The sequence below is a fragment of the Sus scrofa genome, chromosome 3 (assembly GCF_054392235.1).
Source record: "Sus scrofa isolate SSC_HxYL_T2T_F1_AM1 chromosome 3, Sscrofa_HxYL_maternal_Yorkshire_Landrace_v2.0, whole genome shotgun sequence".
In the NCBI taxonomy this organism is placed as follows: Eukaryota; Metazoa; Chordata; class Mammalia; order Artiodactyla; family Suidae; genus Sus; species Sus scrofa.
In genome coordinates, this window is record NC_139385.1 from 37,617,027 (window position 1) to 37,644,593 (window position 27,567).

The 27,567-nt window shown below is 44.6% G+C and overlaps 1 protein-coding gene across 5 annotated transcripts in view; it reads right to left on the bottom strand.

The window, feature by feature from the left end:
* TNFRSF17 (TNF receptor superfamily member 17) overlaps positions 1 to 27,567 on the bottom strand; it is a 140,104-nt gene that overhangs the window by 39,343 nt on the left and 73,194 nt on the right. Inside the window, exon 3 of one of the 5 annotated variants that reach the window (XM_085017613.1) lies at positions 11,313 to 11,472. The exons of the other annotated variants lie outside the window; for them this stretch is intronic. The gene's annotated coding sequence lies outside the window, so the exon portion shown is untranslated. The remainder of the gene's footprint in view (positions 1 to 11,312; positions 11,473 to 27,567) is intronic. 5 annotated transcript variants of the gene reach the window in all.

Here is a 27,567-nt window from a genome sequence, read left to right on the forward strand (position 1 = left end):
GGAGGGGTCAAATTGGAGCTACAGCTGCTGGCCTGCACCACAGCCACAGCAATGTGGGATCCAAGCCATATCTGTGAACTACACCAAAGTTCACAGTAACACTGGATCCCAGACCCACTGAGCCAGGTCAGGGATTGAACCCCCACTTCGTGGATACTAGTCAGATTCATTTCCACTGCACAACAGGAACTCCAAGAAGGGCCACTTATTGAAGAGATGGGCTTTTCTCCACTGTACATTCCTGCCTCCTTTGTCATGGATTAAGTGACAATGTGTGTATGGGCTTATTTCTGGGCTCTCTATTCCTTTTTTTTTTTTTTGCTTTTTAGGGCCGCATCCACAGCATATGGAGGTTCCCAGGCTAGGGGTCGAATGGGAGCTACAGCTGCCAGCCTACACCACAGTCACAGCAACACCAGATCTCCGGTGAGTCTGTGACCTACACCACAGGTCACAGCTGTGCCGGATCCTTATTAACCCATTGAATGAGGCCAGGGATCCAACCTGCAACCTCAAGGTTCCGCTGCACCTTGATGGAAACTCCTGGGCTCTCTATTCTATTCCATTGATCTGAGCAAGGTCAGGGACCAAACCTGTGTCCTCATGGATACTAGTCAGGTTCCCTACTGCTGAGCCACAATGGGAAATCCCTGAGCTTGTCATTTGAGAACCCAGATGAAGGGTGATGTCACCGAAAAGTCTGGGGTTGGGGGAGGAGGGCTCTAGTGCAAAATGATGACTGAGCCCTGAGAGTCCCCATTTGGAAATCTGCCCATTAGGTGCCTTTATGTAATGGGGCTAAGTGGGGACCATGGAATCCTGTTGCTGGTCATTATCTAGCATTTAACACTCAGGAGGGCAAATTCCTTTCTACCGCTGACATTCCGTAGTTTCTCTCGTGCTTCAGAGTCCTGATGAGGGGGGCAAAAATGACCCCAATGCCACTTGGCCAATGTACCTGACTCTGCACGGATGTACAGGGCCGTCCGTTTGGTGTGATGGGAGAACACTCCAAAGCCCCCAACACTGCCCATCACAGAGCTAGAAAATCCTCCTTTCATCTCTAGATGAAACAGGGAAGAGCAAATCGGACTCCGTATTGGATCTATTTCTTTAACTTTAACCTTTGTAGCTTTGGCTACAAGGTAATCACTGAAGGGACATTGCTATAGCTTCAGATGTACACAATGGCCCATCTCTAGGAAACCTGCCTCCCTTGTAATGAGAACTCAGCTAAAACACGTTTATTTAGCTCATAGGAAACCTCCTGACCAGGCCCGCTTGTGAATGGCTGCAGATGGAAGAAAGTCCAGAGTCTGACCAGAACTAGGACTTTACCCCTCCACCTTCTAGTGTAAAAGAAGACCAAATTCTTTTTTTTTTTTTTTTTTTTTGTCTTTTGTTTTTTGAGTGCCGCACCCGTGGCATGTGGAGGTCCCAGGCTTGGGGTCGAATCAGAGCTGTAGCCACTGGCCTGCACCAGAGCCACAGCAACGCCGGATTCAAGTCGCATCTATGGCCTACCCCACAGCTCATGGCAACGCCAGATCCTTAACCCCCTGAGCAAGGCCAGGGATCGAACCTGAGTCCTCATGGATACTAGTCAGGTTCGTTAACCATTAAGCCACGACGGGAACTCCAAGGAGCCCAAATTCTAACTCAGGGAAGATGGCTGTTTGGGACCCTAGCTCACCATCTTCTTGGTCTGCTGGCTTTCTGAATAAGGTCACTATTCCTCGCCCCAAGAACCATCTCTCGATTTACTGGCCTGCCGTGCAGTGGACAGTACAAGCTTGGACTCAAAGAGGCCAGAAGCTATTACTTACACACCACTTTCCCCACTAGAAGCCTTCATCACCTGAAACCCACTTACAGCTGGAGAAGTGTCTTCAGCCAGTATTCGCACCACTCCCAAGCTGACTTCAGTGCCCTTGGAGTCCCCAGGTTGGGCCTCAGAAGGGGATTTTATCAGGCAGCCTGGTCTGCTCTAACCTCTATCTGATTTATTGGTTCTAAAAACCAAATCAAAAGGTAAGAACTAGGTCCGTGGGGGGTCAAAATTCCAGCTTGAGGCCTGGATTCAAAATCCCAATTACAGGAGTTTTCTTGTGTTGGGGCAGGTTAAAGATCTGGCATTGTCAGTATAGTGGCTTAGATTGCTGCTGTGACATGGGTTCAGTTCCTGGGCCAGGAACTTCCACTTGCCACGTGTGCAGCCAAAACAAACGACAACAAAAAAACCCCAAACCCCAGTAACAGGACTTGCTCAAGTTACATAACTTTCATGGAGTCCCTTGGTCTCTCTGAGAGCCTTCTATTCCTTGAGTAAAATAAGATTAATTAAATGCCCATCTGCAGGGACTGGAGGCTTCTGTGAGCTAGATGGGTGAGGCCCTGGTGCCACAGTGGCTGGCACAGGGTCAGGGTCCAGACTCAGGTCATTCGTGCATAGAGAGCTAGGCTGCCAGCAGCTGCTCTGGGTATTGCTGTGCCCCTAGGGGCCATCTTGGCAATAATTGGTGCTGCCTAAATAAGGAGGCAGGGCCTGGTTGGAAGTGCCCACCCTGCCCCCTTTAGTTCCTGGGGTGAAGCCAACTAAGGAGGGAGCCTGAGGACTTTTCAGAATATGGCCTGGAGGGCCCTGGGAGAGACTTGGCTCTGCTACCCAGAGTGTCAGGGGCTCAGCCATGAAATAGAGGCCCCCACCAGCCAGATGTTAGTGGCCATCAGGACAAGATAGCATGGGGGGGGTGCCCATCCAACTGGATATTGTTCAAGGAAGCACCATCTAAATAGAAAAGGGCAGAGGAAAGATACTTGCATGATTCATGGACCAATGGCAATTTCCTGCCTGCCTCTGGGATGAATAATACATAAGTAAAAACTTATGGCGGAAGCAAAGCTACTGGATCTATGGGGATTCTGCAGTGGACCAAAGAGGCCTGGGGCTGGCTGAGTCATCCATGTGGGTGAGCTTTGTCTTGTCTGCAAACTGGGGCACATGAATGTGATTAAATGCTTGCCTCCCCCCACCACACCCCCACCACAGTCTCCAAGAGGAAGGCTTCTAAACAGCATCACTGGGTAACTTTCCACCGTCACTAATGGGAAGAGCTGGGAAGAAAGGTGGAGAATTTCTCATCCAAAGATAGCATCTCTCTAAATCCTTAAATCTCTCTCTCTCTCTCCTTTTTTTTTTTTTTTTTTTTTTTTTTTTTTGTGGTGTTTTTTGTTTGTTTCCTTTTTTTCCCTTAGGGCTGTACCCGCAGCATATGAGCTTCCCAGGCTAGGGGCTTAATTGGAACTACAGCTGCCAGCCTACACCACAACCACAGCAATGCTGGATCCTTAACCCAAAGAGCAAGGCCAGGCATTGAACCTGCGTCCTCATGGATAGTAGGCAGATTCATTTCTGCTGAGCCATGATGTCGGGAATTCCTAAATCCTTAAACCATTATGGAGGAAATGATTTGCTTCAAAATAATACAGAGCCCAAGTTCCCTCATGGCCTAGTTGAAGATTCAGAGCCGTCACTGCTGTGGCACAGGTTGGATCCCTGCTCCGGCAGATTCCACATGTCTCAGTTGTGGCCAAAAAATAAAAAATAAAAAAATAATAATACAGGAGTTCCTGCTGTGGCATAAAGGGATTGGCAGCACTTTTGGAGTGCTGGGACGCAGGTTCGATCCCCAGCCCAGCACAGTGGGTTAAGGATCCAGTTTTGCCACAGCTGAAGTATAAGCTGCAATAGCAGCTCGGATCTGATCCCTGGCTTGGGAACTCCATATGCCACTGGGGCAGAGAAAAAAGAAAAAAAATACAGAGCAAGTGGAAGAGGGTGGAAAGACAGATCAAACTAGTCAATCAGAGTGGATGGGCAAGTGGGAAGTAGGGAATTTTTTTTTTTAATGAAGTTACTTTTATTCATTCATGCACATGTGATTTAACCAATTTGCTTAGCTAATTGATCAAACTGAATGAACTCTGACCTGTGACAAGTCAGTACAGAAATGATATGATGGGGTTCTAATAGATTTGATCGGTTGCATGGGTGCTACTACAGTCAAAGAAATGCCCAATGTCTCCTTAGCAAAGAAAATCTAAAAGCTTTTAGCAGCGTAGAAATGACATGAATTAGCAATGTGAGTGCACACTGACATTTGAGTCAGAAGGAAGAAGTATGTTTAATAGTCTTTTTAATTCAAGGAAAAGGATAAATCCTAGAAAGAGCTGATAGCCAAGCTAAATGGCTTAGCTCCTCAAACTACTTCTTGTTTAATAAAGACTAGTTGACTATGTCAACATGGGAATTTTTTTAACTACTAAATGTTTGCTGTTTTTAAATAATTAAAAGGTCTTTAAAATATAATAACCAATACCCAATAGGTATCAAAAGGCTTTTTAAGGAGCTCCTGTCATGGCACAGCGGAAACAAATCTGACTAGGAACCATGAGGTTGCAGGTTTGATCCCTGGCCTCAGTCAGTGAGTTAAGGATCTGGATTGTTGTGAGCTGTGGTGTAGGTCACTGACGGCTCGGATCTGATGTAGCTCTGGCTGTGGCATAGATAGGCAGCTGTAGATCCCATTGGACCCCTAGCCTGGGTACCTCCATATGCCACGAGTGCGGCCCTAAAAAGCAAAAAAAAAAAAAAAAAAAAAAAAAAAAAAGGCTTTTTAAAATCAATATCCCTTCTTTTTAGCAAGTGGTGCTGGAAAACCTGGACGGTTGCATGTAAATCAATGAAACTGGAACACGCCCTCATACCATGCACAAAAATAAACTCAAAATGGCTTGAAGACTTAAAACATAAGACAAGACACCATCAAACTTCTAGAAGAGAACATAGGCAAAACATTCTCTGACATCAACCTTACAAATGTTTTCTCAGGTCAGTCTCTCAAGGCAACAGAAATAAAAGCAAAAATGAACCAATGGGATCTAATCAAACTGACAAGCAAAGGAAACCAAAAAGAAAACAAAAAGATAACTTACAGAATGGGAGAAAATAGTTTCAACGATGCAACTGACAAAGGCTTAATCTTTAAAATATACAAACAATTATACAACTCAACAGAAAAAAAAGCCAACAACCCAATGGAAAAAATGGACAAAAGACCTGAGTAGACATTTCTCCAAGGAAGATATACAGATGGCCAACAAGCATGTGAAAAAATGCTCCACATCACTGATTATTACAGAAATGCAAATCAAAACTACCACAAGATACCACCTCACACCAGTCAGGATGGTCATCATTAGTAAGTCCAAATGCTGGAGGGGGGATGTGGAGAAAAGGGAACCCTCCTGCACTGTTGGTGGGAATGTAAACTGGTACAACCACGATGGAAAACAGCATGGAGGTTCCTCAGAAAACTAAACATAGAACCAATATGACCCAGCAATCCCACTCTTGGGCATCTATCCAGACAAAAATTTCCTTGAAAAAGACACACGCACACCCGTATGTTCATTGCTGCACCATTCACAATAGCCAAGACATGGAAACAACCTAAATGTCCATCAACAGCTGAATGGCTTAAGAAGATATGGTACATATACACAGTGGAATACTACTCAGCCATAAAAAAGAACCAAATAATGCCATTTGCAGCAACATGGATGGAACTAGAGACTCTCGTACTAAGTCAAGTAAGACAAATACCATATGGTATCACTTATACTTGGAATCTAATAAATGGCACAAATGAACCTTTCCACAGAAAAGAAACCGTGGACATGGAGAACAGACTTGTGGTTGCCAAGGGGGAGGAGGAGGGAGTGGGAGGGACTGGGAATTTGGGGTTAATAAATGCAAACTATTGCCTTTGCAGGAAAAGCAATGAGATCCTGCCGTATAGCACTGGGAACTATATCTGGTCACTTGTGATGGAGCATGACAATGGGAGAAAAAGGAATGTATATGTGTATGTGTGACTGGGTCACCTTGCTGTACAGTAGAAGACTCACAGGACACTGTAAACCAGCTATAATGGAAAAAGATAAAAATCATTTAAAAAAATACAAAAATAAAATCAATATCCTTTCACCAAGCAATTCTACTTTTAGAGATTTAGCATAATGAAATACACTGCAGATTAGTAGAAAGAGCTGTGTAGTTTATAACAGCAAAAAATTGAAACCAACCAAAATGTCTAACAATAAGAGACTGCTTAAAATTATTTATGGAATACTAGACAGCTGCTTTTTTTTTTAAACAAACGATGTGAGGGAGTCCCCATCGTGGCTCAGCGGTAACGAACCCAACTAGTATCCATGAGGACTCGAGTCAATCCCTGGCCTCGCTCAGTGGGTGGAGGATCCAGCGTTGCTGTGAGCTGTGGCATAGGTCACAGATGTGGCTCAGATCTGGGGTTGCTGTGGCTGTGGTGTAGGCTGGCGGCCGTAGGTCCAATTCAAGCCCTAGCCTGGGAACTTACATATGCCATAGGTGTGACCCTAAAAAGAAAAAAAAAAAAAAGATGTGAAAACAAATAAACTAAGAAAAAAAATTGTATTTTAAGTTACAAAGGGATAATTTCCCTAACATATAAAAAAGCTCCTGCAGATCAACAACTCACCAAAAAAAAAAGGGCAAAGAATATGAAAAAGAAATGTGTGTGCATGTGTGTATTTGCACAGATAAGCAAAAATCACAATTTGATAACACATCCTATTGGAAATGAAAATTAGTAAAACCTCTGAGGAGAAAATTAAGTGGTATCCATAGATATTACAATATCTGTAACTATAGAAATATCTATTGCTAAATTAACCCAGCAATACCACTTCTGGCAATTTATTCAATATGCATAAAACACAAAGATAAACAAGCTTTTACACTACAGCACTGTTAGTGATTTTTAAAAAAGACTAGCAACAACTTAAAGTTCCAAAAATAGGAGACTGGTTAAATAAATTGGGATGAAATTAATTCAGCAGAATTATGATCAGGAAAGTAGGATGGACAGAAAGTTTGGCGTTGGTAGATACAAACTATTACATCTGGCATGGATAAGCAATGAGGTCCTACTGTACAGCACAGGGAACCATGTCCAATCTCTTGGGATAGAACATGACGGAAGATGGTATGAGAAAAATAATGCATCTATATATGTATGACTGGGTCACTATGCTGTACAGCAGAAATTGACACAACAGTGTAAATCAAAAAAACAGAAGTATGACCAGGGACCAGACGTGACCATGAGACCATGAGCACTCCAGCCTGCTCCCAATTCTAACCTGACCCTGAGAATCCACAGGGAATGGAATTGGGTTCGAGCCAGTCTTTTCTAGACTCCAAGAGGCAGTGACTCCAAAAAGCATCTGGGTACATGTCAACCATGGAGACAAATTTTATATTCTAACGTGGAAAGATGGCCACAATACACTATTTTGTCAAGGGAAAGGGTTGCGGAATAGCATTAATGCATGATGCTAGGTGTTGAGAACATAAAGCGATAAATAAGGAATTAGAATGTCAATTCCATGAAGAAAGGAAAACTTTGCTATTTTGTTCTCTGTTATAGCTCCAGTGTCTGGCACAAATATGTACTCAGTAAATATGTGTGGGAAAGAAGGAGGAAGGGAAGGAGAGAAGGAGGGAGGGAGGAAGGGAGGGAAAGATAGAGTCCTGGTCCCCTCGTTGCCCACAGTTACTCACAGCCTATTGCAGACACAGGTGTGAGCAGATGCGACCGAACTGTGCAGAGAAATTCTGGGGGAAAAGGGCTCTGAGCTGATAGGGCCTATGCAGAAACTCTCAGCCTTATGTTATCCACCCCACCCCACCGCCACTTCAATAGAAGTGAAAAGTCATGGCCATGGAGCCCATTTTCAAACTCAAAGTTTATCCAGCTACAGGGAGCCTCCTTCTTTCAGGACAAAGCTTAGCTTTGCAAATGAGAACCAGATTATCCAGGCTGAGTTGGGGCCAGGATGAATACCTCCACACTGGGTCTTAGAGGGCCAAAGTCGCTTGGAAAACAATGTATTTTGTCGATTTCTCGGAGACTGGCTTAGACAACTCAAAGGTGACACCTACTGTCGTTCTGGGGAACTACACAGAAATCCTACACAGTGGTTCCGGAAGAGGGAGCCTTCCTGGATCCCGGCCTTTCATCGGTTTCCAGTTAGCTCGGTGAGGTTCTCAGAGAGGCCTTGCAGAACAGGGAGAGCTTGCCTGGGCTCTATGAAAAGATCCTCCAACTCAAAAGCCCACCAAAGGCAAAAAGAATACATCCTCTGGAGGGGGCAGGGGGCGGGGGGCGGGGGGCGATAGCTTGCCTCTGCCTGAATCAGCTGGTGACAATTTCACTACTGGGTTCTTATTTCTTTCCAGTAGCATGTGCTTAATTACAGTTGCATTTGAATAGCCGAAGCCTAAAAACTTTCCTGAGATGAACAACTGAAGAGAACCCTGGGGTCTGTCTCTGACCAGCTGTGCAGCCTCAGAGCCGCTCCTTCGTCTCCCTGAGCTTCATTTTGTTTCCTCCCTTGTAAAATAGAGATGATGACACTGATTTTGCAGGACTGCCATGTAGATTAAACGAAGAGGTCCTATGTGCACATAACGTAACAGAAAAGGCTGATAAGTGTTGATGCTGTTACTATCATGGGTACCATTTACTGAGTCCTTATTAAGCCTTTGACATGTGCTGCCTTTTTACATGCTCCCAGCAACCCAGTAGCTAATAGTTCTGTCCTCATGGGGAAAAACGAAGCTCGAGAGACAATGGTCAAGGTCATGTACTAATACATGGCCAAGTGGGATTCAAGCCCAGGCCTTCGACCTCAGAACTCCCGTGGGGCATCACCCATTCCATAGGTGCTCCTGTGTGTCATTGTTCAGGAGACCAGTGGAGATGGAATGTACTCCAGTTATAACAGGGGCCAAGGACCTGAACAGACAGAAACATCTCCAAGGAAGATGTACAAATAGCCAACAAGCCAACATCATGAGCCATCAGGAAACTGTACATCAAAACCACAGTGAGACACCACGTCAGATCCACTAGAATGACCTTAAAAGCAGACAGATAACACCGACAACAAAAATGGGAGATAACAGGTGTTGGTGAGGATGCGAAGAAACCTGAACCCTCATACGATGTTGGTGGGAATGTCACATGGTACAGCCACCTTGGAGGACAGACTGGAAGTTCCTCAAAAGGTTACAGACACGTAGAGGAGTTCCTGTCGTGGCTTAGTCGTTAACAAACCTGACTAGTATTCACAAGGATGCAAGTTCGATCCCTGGCCTGGCTCAGTGGGTTAAGGATCCAGGGCTGCCGTGAGCTGTGGTGTAGCTCACAGGCGCGGCTCGGATCCCGAGTTGCTGTGACTGTGGCGTAGGCCGGCAGCCGAAGCTCTGATTAGACCCCTAGCCTGGGCACCTGCATATGTGGCGGGTATGGCCCTAAAAAGACAAAAGACCAAAAAAAAAAAAAAAAAAAAAAAGATTTTGGTTTGTCACACAGCTCACACATCGAGCAAACCTTACTGAGATACACAGCACAGTTTTGCTCTGGGAAAGCAGAGTTCATGGACCAGGTCCTAGGATAAACACCAGCTGAAAAACTCAGAACTCACCACTGAAGGACCCAACTCATTCTAGCCACGGGCCAGACCCAGAGTCAGTTACCTGAGGGCTTCAGGGGCTGGGCAAAGCCCATCTGGACGCATAGTGATAGGTCCTCCCTCAATTAAGTTGCTCACCGACTGTCTCTGTTGCTGTTGGCAGTGGTGCTTTACTATCCTGATGAAAGATGGGCATGGTTGCTGCTTTCCAGGAGCAACTCACACTGTATCACAGCAGGTGGGTGATCTAGTAGCTGATTTCTTGTTCTCTGGCCTGGCCTGTCCTGTTTCCAACTGCTACAATTTCTCTGGGGCTCTGGGGAGTTAGAAGAGGGGGGCATGCCTTCTCCTTGACCCCTCACTCCTCTTTCATCAATTTACCTGCCAGATCCTAAGCCAAAATGAACGCCAAGAACCTTCTCCTTAGAGTCCAAATAAAACTTACCAAATCATCCGTGTCTTAGTCTGTTGAGCTGCTATAACAAAATACCACACACTGGAGTTCCCTGGTGGCTTAGAGGTTAAGGATTTGGCATTATCACGGCTGTGGCTCAGGTTCAATCCATGGCCCAGGAATTTCTGCATGCCGATGGTGCAGCCAAAAAACCCCTCAAAAAACAAACAAACAAAAAAATCAACCCCACCCTATCCCACTCCAACTGGGTGCTTTTTATTTTTTTTCTTTTTAGGGCTGTACCTGTGGCATATGGAAGTTCCTAGGTTAGGGGTCAAATTGGAGCTGCAGCTACAGCCTATGCCACAGCCACAGCAACGCTGGATGCAAGGTGCAACTGTGACCTATGCTGCAGCTCACGGCCCCACTGGATCCTTATCACACTGAGCAAAGCCAGGAATCAAACCCACATCCTCATGGATACTGGTCAGGTCCTTAACCCGCCGAGCCACAACAGGAACTCCTAGACTGGGTGCTTTACAAACAATAGAAATGTACTGCTCAGGGTGCCGGAGGCTGGAAGCCAGAAATCAAGGTGCCAGCGTGGTCAAGTGAGAGGGTTCAAGTCTGCAGACTTCTCACTGTCCTCACAAGGCAGAAGGGGCAAAGGCGCTCTCTGGCGCCCGTTTTATAAGGACACTAAACCCATTCTAAGGGCTCTGTCCTTGTGTTTTAAGCACCTTCCAAACACGCCTCCTCCTAATACTGTCACATTTAGAGGTTAAGATTTCAACCTATGAATACAGGAGGAACACAAATCTTCGGACCGCAGGAATCTACAAGAGTAGAAAGCAAAGACGTCGGCAGATCTAGTGAAGAGATCCGCCCTGCCTTTCCCAAAGCCTCCCTGTTCCTGTGGGGAGAAGGTGGGAATTCTGTGTCACCCTCCTCCGGGAGATGACGAAGGGGAGGCGGCCCCCCGCTTGGAGTGGGCACAGTCTACAAGGCTGGGACGCCACAGCTCGGAGGAGAGGAGACACCCACTGGAAACAAAGGATCCCTGTGTTCATCTTCATCTTCTCCAAACATCATCTTCACCTCCCGTAGTAGCATCGACCACACTGCCTGCGGCTTTGTGAACTGCATATATATTCTGTTTGCCCACCAGTATTATAACCATAGAAGCCAGGGAAGATAAGGTCTTTCTCTTGGAATCTTTCACGTAACCACATAAATAGTTATAAACCAAAACTCTGGACCCATGGAACGACAGGCTGAACAACAGTCCTCCATAGAAACCTACATCCTACCCCAGAACCCGAGAGTGTGATCTTACCTGGCATAAGGCCCTTGGCAGGGGAGTGTGCAGATGAGTCAAGGCTCTTGAAGTGGAGAGATTATCATGGATTATCCAGGGAGAAGGAGAGGTGACGACTGGAGCAGAGGTTGGGGTGATGTGGGGCCACGAGCCAAGGAATGCGGGCAACCTCTAGAAGCTAGAAAAGGCAAGGAAACATTCTCCTCTGGAGCCTCCAGAAGTCATGCTGCCCTGCTGACCCAATTTGGACTTCTGATTTAGAGCTGGAAGGGAATAAATTTGGTTGTTCTAAGCCAAAGTTAGTTTGTGGCCAGTTGTTACAGCAGCCATGGGAAATCTACATGGCACCGTCTTCCTCCTCCTCTTCCCTCTCTTCACCATCATGACCATCTTGGCGAATGTTGATTGAGTTCTCTGATGTAATCCTCATTGAAATGGATAAATGGAAGGTACAAGTCTTACCCCTATTTTATAAATGAGGAAACTGAGGCTCAGGAAGATTTCATAATGGAAGGGTTTTTTGGTTTTGTTTTGTTGGAAATAGCAGAAACAGATCTGGTGAAGGCAAGCCAGAAAGGGAGACTGAGCCTGAGCAGGATAAATTGTGGAGGAAGTACCATCTTAGCAACATGGCGAGCGCTGAACACGTGTCTTCCCTGGCAACACTTTGACCTCCAGGGCACTTTCCTTACAAATTTCTTGTCTTTCATTCACGAAATGTGTGTTGAGAGCCTACTATGTGCCAGGCCCTGGCTCAGGGCTAGGGGTATCATGTTGAACCAAAATCTAGCATAATTCCTGCTCTCATGGCACTGTGATGCTTACAGCCAAATGAGAAGATGCATTAATCAAATCATCACCCTGAGAGGTAATACACCACCACTGTGCTAAGTGCCGTGAATGCAAAATCCAGGCCCTGGAAAAGGATAGGGGAGCGACAGGTGAGCCAACATGCCAGGAATGAGTAGGAGTTACTAAGAGTTGGAAGAAAAAAACCACCCACCCCTCAGTGGTTTCCTAGATGACAATAGAACATTAAAAAATGTTTGGTCCTCTTGGAGTTCCCATTGTGGTACAGTGGAAACAAATCTGACTAGTAACCGTGAGGTTGTGGGTTCGACTCCTGGCCTGACTAAGTGGGTTGAGGATCCAGCGTTGCTGTGAGCTGTGGTGTAGGTTGCAGACACAGCTCAGATCCGGTGTGGCTGTGGCTGTGGTTGTGCCTTGCCATTGTAGCTCTGATTCGACCCCTAGGCCCATCTGTAAAATGGGAATATTTCTTCAAGGCTAGGCACCACAAAGAAGCAAATTCTTCAGCCAAAGCCAGTCCATACAATCTTGGGGCCACAGTGTAGGTGGAGCAGAAAAGGATGAAATATACAGAGTGCCAGGTGTGAGTACTGTGCCAGCTGTACAGTCATCCCACAGTATCCATGGGGATTGGTTCCAGGACCCCAGAAGATACGAAAATCCATAGATGCTCAGGACCTTATGGAACTACAGACATCCTCCCATACACTTTAAATCATCTCTTGATCACTTATAATACCTACTACCATGTGGATGCTATGTAAGCAGTTGCCAAAACAGATGGTAAATTCAAATTTTGCTTTTTGGAAATTTCTGGATTTTTTTTTTCCCAAAAAAACTTTGATCCATGGTTGGTTGAATCCACAGATGTGGAAATTGGATAAAAAGGGGCAAATGTACTCCAACCAGCAGCCAAAATATACCCAAGAAAAATGTTAAGAGACCCACAGTCCTGCGGTCCAGGCTAAAGCAGGGCTGCCAATCCCCCTGCTCCCCAGGGCAGGCAGAAGGAGGGATAAGAGCAGGCCAAGCATCAGAAAGACAGCCCAGGCCTGAGGGTAAATGGGAGGCAGGGAGGAGCACCGGGGACTGTGGACAACTGGAGAGGACACGTGCCTATCAGCTCCCGTCAGGGCCACGTGGGAAGATGGGCCCGGCCCTGCCAGAGCTTGCTATGTGTTAAAAGATTCTGAAAATCTGGATTTTTATGTGAATTTGTCCAATTTTATTTACTTATTTATTTATTTGCTTTTTTAGGGCTGCACCCAAGGCAGGAGGTCGAATCAGAGCTACAGCCCCGGCCGACACCACATCCACAGCAACAACAGATCCGAGCTGTGTCTATGACCTACACCATGGCTCCCAGCAATGCCGGATCCTTAACCCACTGAGCGAGGCCAGGGATCGAACCCGCAACCTCATGGTTCCTAGTCGGGTTTGTTTCCACTGCGCCACGACAGGAACTCCTATTTTATTTATTTTTTAAAATTTGTTTTATTGAAGTATTGTTGATTTACAACATTGTGTGAATTTCTACTGTATAGCAGAGTGATTTAATCGTGTGTGTGTGTGTGTGTGTGTGTGTGTGTGTGTGTGTGTGTGTACATCTATATATCCTTTTTCCTATTCTTTTCCATTATGGTTTATCACAGGGTATTACAGGGGAATGCAGTTCCCAGTGCTATGCAGCAGGACCTTATTGTTTATCCATTCTCTACTAATAGTTTGCATCTGCTAATCCCAAACTCCCAGACCATCCCTCCCCCTTGGCAATCTGTTCTCCATGTCTGTGCGTCTGTCTGTTTCGTAGGTAGGTTCATTTGTGTCATATTTTAGATCCCACATACAAGTGATATCACATGATATTTAACCCTCTCTGTCTGACTGACTTCACTTAGTATGATAATCTCTAGGTCCATCCATACTGCTGCAAATGGGACTATTTTATTCCTTTTTTGTTGAATTTGCTTGGTTTTACCTTTTTTTTTTTCTAAGGGTCACACCCACAGCACATGGAGGTTCCCAGGCTAGGGGTCCAATTGGAGCTATAGCCACCGGCTTATGCCACAGCCACAGCAACATGGGATCCAAGGTACATCTGTGACCTACACCACAGCTCACGGCAGTGCCGGATCCTTAACCCACTGAGCGAGGCCAGGGATCACACCTGTGTCCTCATGTATGCTAGTCAGATTCGTTTCCACTGAGCCGTGACAGGAACTCCGAATAAGCCTGATTTTAAATATTGGCAATTAATTTTAGAATATTAAACACAATACAGCCAAACAAAACATGTCTGGTAGCTGCATATAATCTGAGGATGGCCGGCTCCAAGAGCCCATTACTATGAAAACATACAAGACCGATGTCTCTCCCTCATCAGGACCAGGAGTTCATGGCGGAAGGTGAAATTCAATAGGTGGAGTCCAGCCCCATCTCTGCCTGATTCGGGGTGTGGTCTTGAGCACATCATTTCCCCCTGATGGACTTCAGGACCTTTAATCTACGAAAGGAGGGGTGGACCAGGTGACCTCTAATATCTCTTCCATCCCTCATATTCTCATACTGGGCCTCCTTTAAGACTCCACCCCAAAGAGAACCTGGGGCACAGCCTGTTTATTTTTTTAGTTGTGGTTAAATACACATGTCATTTACCATTAGTGGCATCTTGCACATTTTTAACATTGTGCAACTTTTTTTTTTTTTTTTTTTTTTTTTGCTTTTTTAGGGCCACACCCACGGCACATGGAAGTTCCCAGGCTAGGGGTCACTCAGAGTTACAGCTGCCGGCCTACACCACAGCTCACAGCAACACCAGATTCCTGACCCACTGAGCCAGGCCAGGGATCGAACCCGCACCCTCACAGATTCCAGATTGTTTCTGCTGCGCCACAAAGGGAACTCCCAACATCGTGTAACTTTTACTTAATTCCAGGACATTGCATCACCCTAAACAATCTGTCTTTCGAGTGCCTGAGTGTCAAGGAAAAGGAAGCTCATATCTGATTCTGAAATTTATTGCTTCAAGAAAAAAAATCAAAACCCCCTGATAGGTGGGATGCAAGCAAAAGGAGGAAGAGAAGGAGAGAAGGGCCAGTCACAGTGTAAGTCTCAGGGGGCATAGTCCTGTAACCAATTGATGCCAACCGCAAGACTGGCTCCACTCCTGAGGTCTCAAAGGAGCTGTCATCACCAGCTGAGCACAGACGGAGGGCCCTTGCTGCCTTGGGCCCAGCTGTTATTTTCCATTCAATTACAAAGCATTTCATCCAGCAGGAAAGCCCTCCCAGAGTTGGCAACTCCATATCCCCGACAGACACACCAGCAGAATGAGATAGAGAGATGAATCTGTGAGTTCCAGGGGATCCGGTTTCGGGGGACCCTCACCTGCACCCATGGAAAGGCTGATGGTTTAGAGCTCGACACATTGTAATGAGAGTAGCATCAAAGTTCCTCCCTCCTTAGCAAGAAGGGAAGTGAGAGCAGCCACCCCTCAAGGCTCCCTTCCTCTCCCCATGGTGTTTGTGTAGTCAGCTTCAAGGTGAACTGACAAAGTGGGGTCATGGCACAAGTTGGTCCATAAGACTAACTGTGCCCGGTTGAAAGGCCAGACTGAAATGACGTTATTGGTGTTTGCATGCTCTTCCGTTTATAAAATGATGCTGAGAGCAGATGGAAGGGTTTTCAAAGTTTTGTGTGATTTTCCTTTATTTAATTTAGAAAAGGAAACATTGACTTTTCCTTCACCCAAGTCATTAAAATTAAGTCTAAATTCTGGTGAAACCGTGACTTACTTGTAACTCAAAGCTGCCCCAGAGCAGGGTGGGTTACACAGGCAGCCTAACACCATACTGCTGCTTTTAATTGTTCTCATGAAGAAACATGTCAATCGTTCAAAAAGTAACAGAGAATAAAGAATCCTCATACACCATTACCTGGCTTCAAAAATTATCAACTACTGGCCAAGCTGGCTTTTCTTTCTTTCTTTTCTTTTTTTTTTTTTTTTTTGTCTTTTTGCCTTTTCTAGGTCTGCTCCTGAGGCCTACGGAAGTTCCCAGGCTAGGGGTCTCATCGGAGCTGTAGCCACTGGCCTACACCACAGCCACAGAAACACAGAATCCGAGCCACATCTGCACCTACACCACAGCTCACGGCAACGCCGGATCCTTAACCCACTGAGCGAGGCCAGGGATTGAACCTGCAACCTCATGGTTCCTAGTCGGATTCGTTAACCACTGAGCCACGACAGGAACTCCCAAGCTGGTTTTATTTCTAGCCCCACCTACTTCTTCCTGGGTTATTCTGAAGCAAAATTCAGACAACATATCATTTCAACTGTAAGTATCTCGGTATATATCTCTAAAAGGCAAGAACTCTTTTTGAAAACTTAACTGCAATATAGCATTACACTGATAAATTTTTTATCGAAGTACAGTTGATTTATAACATTGTGTTAAGTTTCAGGCACACAGCACAGTGACTCAGTTATACCTATATATTTTTTCCCAATTCTTTTCCATTATAAGTTATTACAAGATACTGAATATAGTTCTCTGTGTTATACAGTAAATCCTTGTTTATCTATTTTATTTTGTTCTATTTTGAATTTTAATATTTTTTATTATGTTTTGAAGACTTTCCATTATAGTTATTATATACCATATATGATGATATATAATATATATTTATATTATATAACATTATATACAGTGTTCTGTCAATTTCTACTACACAGCAAAGTGGCCCAGTCATACATACATATATTCTTTCTCTCACATTATCCTCCATCATGTTCCATCACAAGTGACTAGGTATTATACAGCAGGATATCTATTTTATATATACCAATAGTTTCTTCTATATATATATGTGGTTGTTACTGCTGTGTTTTTTGGGGGTTTTTTTTGGCCACACCTATAGCATGCAGAAGTTCTGGGCCAGGGATCACACTCTCACCACAGATGGAACCAGAGCCACCACAATGACAATGCCAGATCTTTAACCCACTGTGCCACAAGGGAACTCCATATACCAATAATTTCTTTTTTTAAATTTTTTATTATTTTTTATTTTTTCATTTTTTTTGTCTTTTTGCCTTTTCTAGGGCCACTCCAGCGGCATGTGGAGGTTCCCAGGCTAGGGGTCTAATCGGAGCCATAGCCACCGGCCTGCACCAGAGCCACAGCAACTCCGGGATCCGAGCCGTGTCTGCAACCTACAGCACAGCCCACGGCAATGCCAGATCCTTAACCCACTGAGCAAGGCCAAGGATCAAACCCACAACCCCATGGTTCCTAGTCGGATGCGTTAACCACGCACCATGACGGGAACTCCTAATTTCTTTTTTTTTAAATGGTTTTTACTTTTTCCATTATAGTTGGTTTACAGTTTTCTGTCAGTTTTCTACTGCAAAGTGACCAGTCACACATACATATACACATTCTTTTTCTCACAGTATCCTCCATCAGGCTCCATCACGAGTGACTAGACATAGTTCCCAGCGCTCTGCAGCAGGATCTCATTGCTTATCCACTCCAGAGGCAATGGTTTTCATCTCTTAACCCCAGATTCCCAGTCCATCCCACTCCCTCCCCCCCCCCTTGGAAACCACAAGTCTATTGTTCAAGTCCATGAGTTTATTTTCTGTGGAAAGGTTTATTTGTGCCATTTATTAGATTCCAGATATAAGTGATAGCATATGGTATTTGTCTTTCTCTTTCTGACTTACTTCACTTAGTATGAGAGTCTCTAGTTCCATCCATGTTGCTGCAAATGGCATTATTTAGTTCTTTTTATGGCTGAGTAGTACTCCACTGTGTATATAAACCACATCTTAATCCATTCAACTGTCAATGGACATTTATGTTGTTTCCATGTCTTGGCTATTGTGAATAGTGCTGCGATGAACTTTCAAGGAAAGTTTTGTCCAGATATATGACCAAGAGTGGACTGCTGGGTCATATAGTAGTTCTATATTTAGTAGTTCTATATTTAGTTTTCTGAGGTACCTCCATACTGTTTTCCATAGTGGTTCTACCACAATAATTTCTTAATGTTATCAAAGGTCCTATATGTCTAACTCCTGACTCTTTCTCTCTCTGTTCCCTCTCTCTGTTGCTTCAAATCAGGATCTAAATAAGATCCAGTCGTTGCAGTTGGTTGATATGTTTCTTTCTTTCTTTTTTTTTTTTTAGGGCTGCACCTGTGACATATGGAGGTTCCCAGGCTAGGGGTCTAATCGGAGTTATGCCACAGTCACAGCAACACCAGATCTGAGCCGAATGTGCGACCTACACCACAGCTCACAGCAACGCTGGATCCATAACCCACTGAGCGAGGCCAGGGATCGAACCTGCAACCTCTTGGTTCCTAGTCGGATTCGTTTCTGCTGTGCCACAATGGGAGCTCTGGTTGATATGTTTCTTCAGTGTCTTTTAATCTACAGATCCTCTCTCCATCTCTGTTTTTTTCCTCCCTCCAATTTATTTATTGAAGAATTAGTCCACCTGTCATTGATCCTATAGAATTTCTATGTGTGTAATGCTGCTGTGAACATTATCACACAAGTCTTTACAAGGACATATATTTTCATTTCTCTCAATTATAAATACCTAGGAGTGGGTGAATCATATGGTAAATTTATATTTACACTTTTAATAACTGCCAAACTGCTTTCCAAAATGGCTGCACCATTTTATATTCCTACCAGAAACAAACGAGGGTCCCGTTTCACCACATCCTCACTATTTGTTAGGCTGTCTTTTTGATCACATCCTGGTAGAGATGGAGTGGTATCTCCTTGTGGCTTTAGTTTGCATTTCTCTAATGACAACAGTTGTTTAGCATCTTTTCATGAAGCATTTCCTCCCTCTTAGGAGTAAGACATGAAAAAAGAGCTGTCTCCTTTCTTCCAAACAGATGTGAGGTCCACGACCTTCCCGCTATTCTAGGACCGTGTGCTTCAGAGGAGGGCGGAGCTCGGATAGCTGCATAGGAACAGCTTCAGGTAACTGATGAAACAGAACTCAAAGCTCATCCTTCTTCCAGACCGCTGCGGTCCCTCTGCGGTTGCAGAAGCAGGCTTGAGTTGGCTTTTCCGCAGCTCGCATTTCACTCCCTAGAGCGGAGGAAGGCACGGTTCCTTATCAATTCAGAGGCAAAAATCAAGCATCTGGAATGAACTTTGCACCCTCACTGAGGTGAGGACTCTGTGAGGTGAGGATCAATCCAAACAGTACAAAAGAAGCAACTGCCACTTGCAGAGGCATCAAGAAATAAGAACAAAGGAAGGTTCAGAGAAAAGGATGAGGTAAAAGCGGGAAGTGGAAAAAAAAAATACTAGGCATTCCCATCAAGGTGCAGCAGAAATGAATCTGACTAGGAACCATGAGGTTTCGGAATCGATCCCTGGTCTCGCTCCGTGGGTTAGGGATCTGGCATTGCTGTGAGCTGTGATGTAGGTTACAGACGCAGCTCAGATCTAGCATTTCTGTGGTTGTAGCGTAGACTGGCAGCTATAGCTATTAGACCTGTAGCCTGGGAACCTCCATAATCCTGGGGGTGCAGCCCTAAAAAGACAAAAAGACAAAAAATAAAAAATGAAATAAATAAAACTAACTAAATAAAAAGCAGTCACTTTCATGAAGAATCAAATCATGGTTTAAAAAAAAAAAACACACTAAACTGAAACACAACACAGAACATTATTTTAGCCCAAGATAAGAAATGTATAATAGCTACTTTATGAGAAAGTGCAAGAAATTAATATCAGAATGAATCTATTGTATAGAATGCATAATGCATTGCATACCTTTCTATTTAAGTTGTTAAAGTTACAGAGTTTTCATTATAGAGTATAGGTTCAGTCATTTTCCGTTAATCCTTTTCTCATTTTAACAAAGTCCCAATAGCCCAAATACTAGAGATTAGATAATAATAACTAATACTGGGATAGATACAATATGGAGGAAGTTATATGATTTTAACAGCAAAATAATTTCTCTTCCTTCTATGAAGGAATTTTCTTGGTTGGTGAAGATAACCAGATAGGAGTTCCCGCTGTGGCACAGCAGGTTAAGGATCTGGCATTGTCTCTGTGGCAGTAGGGTTTGATACCTGGCCAAGTGCAGTGGGTTAAGGATCTGGTATTGCCACAGGTGTGGCATAGGTAGAAGCTGCAGCTCAGATTCGACCCCTGGCCTGAGAACTTCCATATGCCAGGGGTGTGGCCAAAAAAAAAAGACTAGATAAGTGCTTGGGTTAGAAAGTGAGTCTCAGAGTTTCTTTCGTGGCTCAGTGGTTAACGAATCCGACTAGGAACCATGAGGTTGCAGGTTTGATCCCCGTCCTTGCTCAGTGGGTTGAGGATCTGGCGTTGCCGTGAGCTGTGGTGTAGGTTGCAGACGCGGCTTGGATCCCACGTTGCTATGGCTCTAGCGCAGGCTGGTGGCTACACCTCTGATTAGATCTCTAGCCTGGGAACCTCCATATGCTGCAGGAAGCAGCTCTAGAAAGGCAAAAAAAAAAAAAAAAAAGGTGAGTCTCTTCTTTCTTAGGCCTTAGGGTCATATGATACAAAAGCTTCAAAGGAAGTGAAAGCTACCCACCACCACCACCACCCCAAAAAAAGAGAGAGAGGGAGAAAGAAGCTGGGCTCCCAGGGGAACTCCTAGAGAGAGAGGGTGGGGGACAGAGATAGGAAGAAGAGAGAAGAAACAACTGGCCGTAAAAGCTCCACTTAATTGGCTGTTGCGGAAACTCAACAAGTTGAACTCACCTTGGGTTTGAAATGGTGTGGGAAAGAGCACATAAACAAACCAGAACCCCAGAGGCAGGGATGCCAGGAAAATGTAAACCTCCTGGGAAGAAACAGAAATCAAGGGGAGGGCTTTAAATTTCCACAGGCCCAGGGGTGTCAGATGGAAGGTGTTTCAAAGATAACTTCATATTTCACCTGCACCACTGTGGCAGGAAGGTCCCCAGCTGGGAATAGAGAGCTAAAATAAACTACTGAATATTAAAGAAAATGAAGAGTCACCAAGATGTCCATCTCCCCAAAATTCTATGTCCAGATAGTTTTATAAGTGGATTTACTAAACTTTTTTTTTTTTTTTTTTTTTTTGTCTTTTGTCTTTTTAGAGCCGCACCTGCAGCATATGGAGGTTTTCAGGCTAGGGGTCTAATCAGAGCTATAGCCACCAGCCTGCCCTAGAGCCGTAGCAACGTGGGATCCGAGCCGCATCTGCAACCTACACCACAGCTCATGGCAACACCGGATCCTTAACCTGCCGAGAAAGACCAGGGATCAAACCCACAACCTCACGGCTCCTAGTCGGATTTGTTTCCACTGCGCCATGATGGGAACTCCTATATATTTCTAATTTTCAATTACATCTCAACAAAGCTCTTAAAAAAAGAAAGAAAAATCCTATGTAGAAAATTAGCCAACCAAATCCAACAGTGTATTAAGAAAGCAGTATATCACGACCAGGTAGGGTATATCTCAAGAATGCAAGGATGGGTCAACATAAGAAAATCAAAAAAAAAAAAAAAAGAAAGAAAGAAAATCCATCATTGCCACTTATCACATCCGTAGTCTAAAGGGAATAAATCATATGGTTTTCACACTTCATGTGGAGAAAGCATTTAAAATCATTCAATCAAGAATATTATACAGAGTGGGCAAAATAACAAAGTAGTGCCCCTTCTAGCTTTATGAGGAATTTGCATTCAACACTTTATTGAGTGACTACTATGCTAGATGTGCTTCTTACATGTACCCTTTAGCCATCATTACAGTCTATGCAGTAGGTTCTAGGATAACCTTCATTCTATAGATGCATACTGGGAAAGCATCCTTCCCCACTGTGAGCCATGAGGCCCTGAAGCCACTATCTTCCCCTCTGACAAACAGGAACTCCAGGCACAGTGAGTCTGCTGGTCTGGGTTGGAGGCCTCTGGAGGGCATCATTCCCATTCAGTTTGCCAGGATACACAGATCAGCAGAAACCAGGCTTGGAAGTCAGCAAAGAGGAAGATTGATAGACTATGGCCGTCACCAGTGTCCTCTCCCGTGAGAATCTGGTTCCAGGCAGAATCCTAACTTTATTATTTATAGCTCTCCTTTCCCCAGCTGGAGGGGGAGCTCTGTGTACTTAGCTGATGGATGACTCAGCCAAGATGGAAAGGCTGATGAAACTCCAGTGAACTGTCAGGAAGAAGTGAAACTGGTAACCTCAACTGCTCTAGATGCCAGTGAGGGCCCTGCATCCACACACTGCAGAGAGATCCCAGCAGACTCTGGGTCGCACTCTTAGAGATGCCTATTCCTGGGGGTTCATCCTGGGGGTGGGGGTGGGGGGTGTTCTTTTCTTTTTTTTTTTTTCTTTTCTTTTCTTTTCTTCTTTGCTTTTTTAGGTCCACACCCACAGCACATGGAAGTTCCCATGGTAGAGGTGGAATCAGAGCTACAGCTGCCCGCCTACACCACAGCCACAGCAACGTGGGATCCAAGCCAAGTCTGTGACCTACACCACAGCCCAGGGCAATGCCAGATCCTTAACGCACTGAGCCAGGCCAGGGATCGAACCCGCATCTTCATGGATACTAGTCGGATTCGTTTCCAAGGCGCCACAATGGGAACTTCCCTGGGGGTTCATTCCTTTCGAGGCACTCCCTACGTCCTCCTCATTCTTGCTGACCACTACTGTTTTCTGGCTTTCATGCTATATCTACCCATTGCGGAAACCTGGGTTCAAATCCCACTTCTGACAGTTACTAGTTGTGTGGCCTCCAGAGAGTTGCTGATCTTCTAAAGCTTCAGTTTACTCATCCATAAAGGGAATCAGTAAAAATAGCTACCTCTTAGGCTTGTCATGAGGAATATATATGGTGATGCATGCACAGTGCCTGGCATACGATGCACCCATTACATGCTAATTACGTGTTAGCTGTTACTGTTACTGTTGTTGTTGTTACTTGCTATTACTGTTGGCCCATCCAAGGATAAAGGGGAAGGGCAGCTGGTGGCAACAGCTTTCACCAAATCATTTAATCTCTTAAAGTCCTTGATCAGGACTTTGACATGTAGTTCAATCTCCCAGCTGATGTCTGATCCCACCAGGTTGTCTGTGACACCCTTCTCTTCCAGCAGGTGGCCCATTCCATCTAGTGGACTTTTGGAAAGTTCAATCTTATTGCAAAGGACATTTGGAGTTGCTGCCTATGCGAATGTTTTCCATTCACCCATCCAAATCCACCCTCTACCTCCTCTAGCCTGCTTTCTGCTCCAGGAGGCTGATGGGTGTGGACCACATCAAGAGTAGTTAATCCTTGCCTTCTTGCTTACAGCTGGGTTCAGCCAATTGAAGACACTGGCAGGACAAGAGTGCCCAGGAGGAGGAAAGAGGCTGGGGTATTAATATCCTCAGCTCCCTCCCTGCCAAGACACAGCCTGCTGGCTGCATTCCTCTACCAAAGGCCACAGCTCTGGCCAGGCAGCCCTCTGCTACATCTATAGCTCCTTTCTCTGGGCTTTGGTAACTGGTCTCTGTTTCCAGATTCAAACAAGAAGATAAGTGCTGTGATCAGACACAGAGATGGGAACAAAGAGAAGGGGCTTTCAACCCAGACGAGGGGGAGAAAGAGGGTCAGAAAACATTTCCCTACTAGCTCCTGAAATTGCAAGTCTTCTGGCTGTAATCAACACTAGCAATTTTCAGAAGTTCCCATTGTGGAGCAGTGGAAACGAATCTGACCAGTATCCATGAGGATGTGGGTTGGATCCAGCATTGCCGCGAGCTGTGGCGTAGGCTGTAGACAAAGCTTGGATCCTGCGTTGCTGTGTCTGTGGCATAGGGCAGCAGCTGTAGCTCTGATTCGACCCTTGGGAACTTCCATATGCCCTGGGTGTGGCCCTTAAAAAAAAAAAAAAAAAAACCTAGTAATTTTCCATATGTTTATCCAGAAGCATCTGGGGCTGGTAAACTGGTCTGGTTTCCAGCACTTTATAACAGGTCAAGGTGAGCTCAGGAAGGCAGGAAGTGGTCGGTTTTGCTCACTGATGTGTCCCCAACCCAGCACATGGCACGAGGCTGCCACGCTGTACAACTCCAGGGACACCGTGTACTTTGTATCTTCTGTGAATTGCACTCCATCCCCCAAGAAGTGGGGAACTGTGTCAGGAGGCCCTCCGTCAATACACATCTGCCGAATAAATGGATGAATGAATGAGCTCTAGTCCCCAAACCAAACCAGCCACAGACTCATTTCATTTGGAAGATTTTTCTATGGATCGTGACAAGGAGAAAGGAAAAAAGCCTCAAGTATGGGAAAGTGATTGCATCAATCAGCTTCTCCAGAAAAAAAAACAGAACCAAAAAGAGACCCCCCCCCCAAAAAAAAAAGGTTTATTGGCTCATGTGATTGTGAGGCTGAGAAGTCCCAATGTATGCAGCTGTGAGCTGGAGGCTCAGGAGAGCCGATGGTATAAGTTCCAGCGGAGTCTGGAGTCCCAGGGCAGCAGGACAGCTGTCCTGGCTTGAACACAGGCAGGCGGCACCAACTCTCCCGTACGTCTCCGTTTTGTTCTACTCAGTTCTCCAAGGGATTGAATGAGCCCCTCTTCACACACACACTCACTGGGGAAGGGTAACCCAGTTGACTCAGTCTATGGATTCGAATGTGAGTCTCACCCAGAAATGCTCTCCCACATTTGGAACAATGTTGAACCAAATATCTGGGCACCCTGGGCCCTCTCAAGTGGACACATAACATTAACCATCACAGATATAAACATTTCAGAGACCTTACAGCTAAGAGTAGCTCATGACCAGAAAGCATTTCACCTGGCTTCCTCTCACCTTAGTGGTTGGGCCTCTGTGTTCCTCCTCCCACACCTTGGAGCCCCACCCAGTGGGGGAGCATGCACGTGTGCACGCTCACACACACACACACACAGAGCTGGCATCACAGCCCGGGATCCTTAACCCACTGAGCGAGGCCAGGGATCCAACCAGCAGCCTCATGATTCCTAGTCACATTCGTTTCCGCTGCGCCACGACAGGAACTCCTATTTTATTTTATTTTAAAGCTTTACTTTATTTTTTTAACTTTTATTTTTATTTGCCTTTTAGGGCCACACCTGCGGCACACAGAGGTTCCAGGCTAGGGGTCCAATTGGAGCTACAGCTTCCAGCCTGCACCACAGCTGCAGCAACATCAGATCTGAGCCATGTCTGCAACCTACACCACAGCTCGTGGCAATGCCAAATCCTTAACCCACTGAGTGAGGCCAGGGATAGAACCTGCCACCTCATGGTTCTTAGTCAGATTTGTTTCTGCTGCGCCACAGAACTCCAGCCATTTTTTAAAAACTAATAAAAAGAGAGGCTCTGATTATGATATTCAGCCATTTTTTAAAAACTAGAAAAAGGGAGGCTCTGATTATGGTAATTATTATTACTATTATCATGCCTCTTTATAGATGAACCTAATGCACAGAGAAATTTGACTACTTATCCAAGCTGGTACATGGGGGAATGAAATCTCCCTGAGTCTAGGGCTTTAAAACCACTATTTTTTTTCTATCTTATGCTTTAATTTTTTAATTTTTGTGTATGTTTCATAATGTACATATTATATTAGTGCCATAGGACATGTTATATAATAAACAAATATATATTAGGCACAAACTAAAGTTTTGGTTCAACATCAAAATTCAATCAGAATCTGAATTGATTGTGGACAGTTTCTTTTTCTTTTTGGTTGCACCTGTGGCATGCAAAAGTTGCCAGGCCACAACACAAGAGTGACCCAAGGTACAGCAGTGACAATACCAGGTCCTTAACCCACCTTGCCTCCAGGGAACACCCTGTGGACCACTATTTTTGTGTTATCTTCTTAAAACTGGACCATTAATTCATGACAGGCGATGCCAACAGAACAGCATAAATGTCAAGTAGACATGAGATCAGTGAGAGCTGGTTCACTGTGACAAAGATAAAATCATTTTCACTTGAATATCCTTGCCCAGATCAGCACAAGTCTTTTGTGTCCCTGCCACATCTAACACTTCAAGGCTGAAAAACTATGGGCAAGTGGAGAGAAAAACCAAATGCATCCTCAGAAACAAATATTCAATAAGAAGGGTGCAAATATTTATCCACAAAGTATCAGAAAATATCAGGCAAAGCATAATTCTCTGATTTAATGTTTAATTAGAAATTGAATTATGGAAACACTCAGTTTATTATACAAAAAACAAACATTTCAAATGAACACTATTTGTCTGGTTTGCTAATTGGAAATCAGCCAGTCTTTCTACCCAAGCAATTATAGACAGGCTCTAATCGCCTGGCTGGAAAGGAGACACAGCTTGCTGAGTCGAATGCTGCTTCTGTTATTAGCATAGTGACATTAACAGTGTTTAGTAACAGCCAGGAGGATTAGGACCCATCAGCCTGGGGAATCTGACAAAAGCAATTGAAACCCCAAAGAAACAGGACATAATTACATTTTACAAGAGATAAAGGCTTAAAGTACTTTCTGAACACTAAACTACTACAATGTATCTCTCTCTTAGAATGTGGTGGGTAGTATAGGCAGCCCTTCTGCTCCAAGAGGCTTTACAGAATGTGGGAGTGAAAGGCTCTGAAAATGTACCTATTCTTGGACCTGGAAGTTCACATTCAGGAATTTAACTTATGGAATTAAGGAAGCCTTCAAAGATTTGGTTACAAGAATGCTCATCATCATATTGCTTAAAATAGTGAAGAAAAAAAAAAAAAAAGCCCTACCATGACAAATTGATTTAATCAACTATAGAGTATCTAGACAATGGAGTACTATGTACATAGCTATGAAAAAATGCCACCCGACTAATTACCGTGATGCATAAGGAAGAGACATTTTTTCCAAAGATATGCAAATGGCCAAGAAACACTTTAAAAATGTTCAACATCACTGATCATTAGGGAAATGCAAATCAAAACTGCAATGACATACCACTTCACACCTATTAGGATGGCTACTATTTAAAAAAAAACAACTAGAAAACAGCAAGTGTTGATGAGGATATGGAAAAATTAGAACTTTTATTCACTACTGGTGGGAATATAAAATAGTGCAGCTACTGTGGAAAACAATATGGTGATTCCTCAAAAAATTAAACTAATAAGTACTATCTGATTCAGCAGTTCCACTTCTGAGTATATACACAAGAGAATCAAAAGCAGGGACTGGTGGAGTTCCCATTGCAGCTCAGCAGTTATGAACCTGACTAGTATCCATGAGAATGCAGGTTCCATCCCTGGCCTTGTTCAGTGGGTTAAGGATCCAGAGTTGCCATGAGCTGTAGTGTAGGTCACAGACATGGCTCAGATCCTGCACTGCTGTGCTCCAGTCTGACCCCTAGCCTGGGAACTTTCATATGCTACAGGTGTAGCCCTAAAAAAAAAAAAAAAAA